We start from the raw sequence: 6,000 nt of genomic DNA on the forward strand, positions 1-6,000 counted from the left end.
ACATAATTCAGGTTTGTTGCTCAATAGCAGATGCAATCTGAGCAGCCACATCTATATGAAAATACCTTCATCTCATGTAAGTCACATCCTATACTATTAACAATTTATCTTTCTATTCTGTTGGGGGTTTTTTCCTCAGAAGAAAGAGCTATTTTTCAAGAGACAACTTAACAAGAAACTTACCTGAGGTATTTGCAGTCATTTTCCTACATGGCATGGTTTCTGGAATAGTTTACACTAATAAACTGATATGTACAATAACCCTTGTTCAATCATAAAGCAGCTTTGGTAGGGATTTTTTTCTTCTTTATAGGACAGTACAGTTTGATTCACTAGGGTTTTTTGGAACTCTACTTCCAGCTGCTGCTGTAGATGCATTGCTTGGGCTAGGACAAATCACTGTCATTCCACTTCCCTTTTCACTCACATTAAAAATGTGGGCCCCACTGGGTGCCTTAAATCACTGAAGAGTACAGCTGAGGCATGGGTCCAGGCCAGTGATGAGGTTTGTAGCTAACCAAAGTGAAATGGTAAACAAAACACAACTTGTTCTCTTCCTATCCCTAGTCTCTGTCAGATAATTACAGTAGTCCTGGAGGTGATGACTGAAAGCCCTGGAGATGCAAAGGAACTTTTTCTTTTTTTGGAAAGGGTAAAGTATATGCACTGTTTTATATACAATTCCTCATACTGTGCTCCTTAAATTAAAAACATAGCATATACTGCTCTTTTACCTAAATAACTATGTTCTGAAGATGTTAATCTACTCTAGAAAAATAGGTTCAGGTTTTTTTAGAAATAGAGTTTTACAATTAGATTTATATAATTAGACTACAGAAAACATAATCCAGAGGAATGGTGATATGTATTTTACCATCAAAGATTTGCAGATCTTTCCCATTGACCTTCTCTTTAATTACTTTGTCCTTTGGTAATAAAGTTAGCTGGAACTTTTCATTGCACGATATTTGTACAAGATTAAAAATATCCCCAGGAACTTACACACTGTCAAGAGTAAATTAATACTCTCATGCTCTTGATGGAACTAGAAACTTGGCAACTGAGTCAGACATTAGCCTGTAATATTCTGACTTTCAGTAAAAGCCTTTAAATGGAATTAGTATGTTTCAAGAGTGCTTCAGAGGATCTTATTTCTAAACTTCAATGAAACACAAAGAAATGTAGGTGATGTGGAGATAATACATGCTATGTATTTTTGCATAGTTGCATCTCTGGCTTTGTCTGGCCAGAAAACATACAACATAGACACACACAAACAACACAACCCCCATTCCCACCCCCACTCTGCATATGTGAAAGGTATATATAGTAATGAGAAAACATAGAATGTTAAAAGAAACTAAAATACGTTAATATGAGCAGAAATTAAGAGGGATTTCAATTTAATTTCCTTGCAGTACCTTTAACACTGTGTATTAGAATCCAGGACTATGTTACCTCAGTTCCCAGTAAAGTAGTCTGTCAGCTAGTACTGCCTTACTTTCTTGGGATCTAAATCTTTCAGGCATTACTCTCATACACATTTCTCATCCAAAACTTCCCAGTGATCCAACTGTAGGTGGAGCAGTTGCAAGGTCCTGTGTGAATAGTTGTAGTGAGGAATGGAGATGATCAACAGCAACAAATGAGACGTATCTTTAGCATAGTATCCTCAAGAAAAGAGAATTTTTCTGTGGGAAATGAGAGAGGTTGGGGTGCTGACAGTGCCAAGTGGAGAGGTTTAGTGTACTCATTGCAGGAGCTCACCCTATTCACCAACTTGAGGACAGTGAGGAAAAGCATTTGGACACCTTCTCTCACCAAGCAGTTTGGATTCATAAGATCAAGCAAAGTCACCCCAAAGAAGAGCACTGAGCTACCCAGGGAAAGAGAGATAATTTCATTCCCAGTTGTCAGCTAGGGTCTCTTACTTTCTACTCATCAGTTTCCAGAACTCACTAAAACACGATGAGAGAATATGGTGGGGTTGAAGGGTGGAAGTGTGGGTTCAGCTCTCAAATTGAGAAAATCTTCATCTTCAGAACTTAACTTTGGCTGTCAGTGTCACATCTCTAAAGAAAAGACTGCTTTTTATTTATTCTGCAGTGTTCCTTCTTCATGTGTCGTACAAGCTATCGGAGATGAAAAAAACCATTTTGTTTTGGTAAGTCCTTGGACTAAGGCCTTAGAAACATAGATTCCATTTGTGCTTTTTTTTTTTTTTTTTTGTGGTGGTGGGCATGCCCAGATCACCATGCACAAATGAGGGGGCTGTACCTAGTTTTATCTGTGATTTTTCTGTCATTTCTGCACTTCTTAGTATTTAACTGTGAACGTCAGTATCATGTAAACATGTTGTATATAACACTGTTCATAGTTTCAAGGAGATATATGGAGTGATTTTTCCTTGGCATTTTTTTTGTGTCCAATTTTTTGTCACTAATTCGTGAGATTTAAATTTTGCATCTAATAGCAAATGAGGAAATGTAAAAAATTGCTTAATAATCTTGCTCATTTTCTAGGATGATAAGCAATATCAAATTCTAAGAAATAGCTATAATATTAAATACTACACAAGCTTGGGAAATATAGTTCATGTTGCGAATATTGCTGTTTTCATTAAATAAGACTCGTAGCTGCTTTTTTGTAAAAAATCTGCAGTGAGTGACCTGACATTGCACTAATGTAATGATTTATGATGAGGTTTGCTTAAGATATTGAAGTTTAATACTCTTTAGAAATATTTAACAATAGATAAAAGGTGGTTGATATTATTGTTTAATTTTTAAAAGCACAGGAAGACAGAAGGACAATATCGTGTTTAGCACATCAGCCTGCAACACAGGAGACTGGAGCTGAACTCTGGTGTTAGTTACTGTCTCTGTATTGGATTCTTCATCTGAAACAGCATGGCTGACAGTACTGCCTTTCCCCAGCCCTGCTCCTCTTACACTCACTTTAATTGTAAGCTCTCAAGAATGGAAATAGTTTCTTGCTATGTGTGTGAAAATTATGTTTTGCAATACAGCTCTAATCTTGACTAGTCCTATTAACACTAGTATGTCACAAGAAACATAATAGTCTTGCTATTATTTGTCTGAGTTTAGTATTTACAGTGTTAACAGTGATTGTGTCTACTGCCCTACTACCTGCAACACCCTGGTCCTTTCTCTGAGGTCTTCCTATAGGTCTTGGCAGGAACTTTTTCCATTTGCCAGGTCTCATGGACTGACCCAGAATTTAAGCTGCAATGAGAGGATGCAGGGCCAGCACTGCCTATACTGCCTTGGGTACCACGGCAGTATAACTTGTAACAATTTCACTCAGGTTAATTTTCACTTTTTTTTGTGTCTTTTCTTTTGGTACTTGAATTGGCTACTCTGTATCTGTTGCAGGCTCTGAAAAATCAGATTTCTTCTGAACTCAGTCCCTGAAAAGTCAGGGACTATTGCAAGAAGTATTTCTGAACCAAGACGGGAATAAAAGTCAGAGAAGAACGGTAGGGTTTAGAGTTCAGAAGTGGTTCCACAAGGACAACTGAAGAAAACTTTTATTACCTGAAAATAGCTGTAGGGTTGGTAAAATATTACAAATCAGAGGGTTTGACCTTAGTGCAGGGAACGTTTTATATGCAGTTTTAAGGAACAAGAACTTTCCAAGAAATGTGTTCTGACTGAAGGCACACACTCTCCTGTGGGTTGATACCACATTAGCTTGTGGAACGTAGCACATCTCAGCTGAGATAATAGCACTTACATTTTCAGAATATTTCTCACATAGGGAATGAGTCAAAGGTCCTTTAAGTCAATGGCATTTTCCCTTTTTAAAAGTATGCATTGTTAAATCAGTAGAACTGAAATCATAGGCAGACCTAAGTGAAATAGTAAATGTAGATGGACATTAAATCTATGGTTCCTACCCTTGGTAAATCGCAAAGTCCTTAATTCCAACTTCATATTGCTTCTTTCTGAATAATAATATTCTAAGCAATTTATTTATAAATTTCAACACTGGAACCTCTTGATATGAAACACAAGCTTCTATTGGGTGAACTGATAAATCAGAATTGCCACAGACAAATGCAACCTGTGAAATTACCCAAGTTACTAGAGAGAGACATTTGCTGTATGTGGATCAAGGGTATGTTTGCAATGAGAAAAGCAGGCAAAAAGAGGTATTTAACTACCCAGAGGAACCTTTCCCCTCCCTCTTAACCAGGTCGTGGCTGCTGTGGGTCACATGAAGGAGGTCTATATTAGTTACTTGATGTACTTCAAGGGTTCCTTTGGTGCACAAATTTGTTCTACATCTGTACTAAAGGAACCACAAGGTACACTCTGAGGTGCAGCACTGATGTGCTCAAAACAGGTTCCTTTCTCATGGGTTCAAGGCCAAAGTTGCACCCTGAGGAGGAATGAATAAAACAGCAGGAGTGTTCAAGTAGATCTTCAGGTAGTAGAAAAGAAGTTTCTGTCTCTTCTTCTATCCTGAAGAAGAACATCAATAAGATGTTCTTCTTCAGGACAGCCATGCACATTTCATTTATTTCCTTAGTTTGAGCTTTCTCACTATGTCTGATTGTAAGAGAAAACACTAACTTTGGTTCAAAGCATAGATAATACGTTTAAGGGCTACAGAATAATTTATACTAGCTGCAGAAGACTGGACTGAAAGTAATATAAAAAAATCAATATTGGTAAAAAAATAAAACTTCAAAGGATATGTGAAAACTCTGTAACAAGTACTCTGCTTTTGGAGAGTTCACAATGTAAGTAGCAAGACCTTTTCTCTGCATGAACCTGGGATCTTAAATAAAAACCTAACTAAAAGTACTAGTAAAAACCTAACTGAAGCTGCTGGTAAAAATAACTGGTTTCAGAATTTTTTTCCTCTCAAAAGAGTGATTGTTTATGAAGAAAGTAAGGAATATTTTAAAGTGAAGGAAGGTTTTGATTTTAATAATTAAATTTATCTTCTTCCACATTTCATGAGCAAACCCACAGATATTTTTGTGAATTTCATGGATCATGACTTTCATGTTGTGGAAAAAAAATCATGCCAATACTCTTCCATATCTTGTATAGCTCTAGGTATAAGCAACTACAGTTCCTTACAAATTTATCATGTGTAAGACTTCCTGTGGATTATATTGAAACTCTTGGAAGTGGCAGCAAAAAGAACCCCTGTGGCAGGAATACACGAACAAGACTTCCTACCATGATGATGTGTCACTATGTTATGACATTTCACTCTGATGGCAAGAAAAGTGTGAATTCTCACTGTTGTTACACTGACCTGAATATTTCCTTACTTCGGAATTGCAGGAAATTAATTTGCACACATACTCTGTTTCTATACTATATTACTTAAGCTATTGGAGAATGGACACTCTCTCAAGACAACAGACATAAATTTGTTGCAGAAGCTTCATTTTCTTAAGTAATTTTCATGGTCTTTCTTAGCAGTTCACATTTCGGTAAGAGCAGAGCTCCAGAAAAGCAAAGGAGTGAATGCAGCTGGAGTCACGGTAATCATTTCTCCCAATTTTGAGAGCTACTGAAGGAGCAGTGAAACTAAAACCTCTACTCTTGTTGTCTTGCTGAGGGAGGACTAGCTGAAATACCTGTCAAGCACTCAGCCTTCACAATCCCCAAATCACTAAGTTTTAAAGACGAGCTGTTTTGGTACTTGTTATGGGAAATGTCCAACCTTGTACTTGGAGAATTAGTAACTCTGTCTTACAAATCCTATTTTTAAGTATTGCTGCCTTGAAATTAAAAATCTTAGAATAAAGCAATCTAACAAACCATAAAACCACTCGTGCAATTAGGCATCTATCAGCTGAGATGGATGATTCAAAGAGCTTTGTCAGAGCCTATGAAATCAGACACCTGAAAGAGAGCATTAATCACAGCAATCAGAACCAGAGCAGTGGCAATGATCTGCAAGCAATGGAACCCTCTTCTCAATGAAACCTCTGGCTGCAGCTGGCCAGTAACA

Source organism: Corvus hawaiiensis, chromosome 26, assembly GCF_020740725.1.
Source record: "Corvus hawaiiensis isolate bCorHaw1 chromosome 26, bCorHaw1.pri.cur, whole genome shotgun sequence".
NCBI classification, from domain to species: Eukaryota; Metazoa; Chordata; class Aves; order Passeriformes; family Corvidae; genus Corvus; species Corvus hawaiiensis.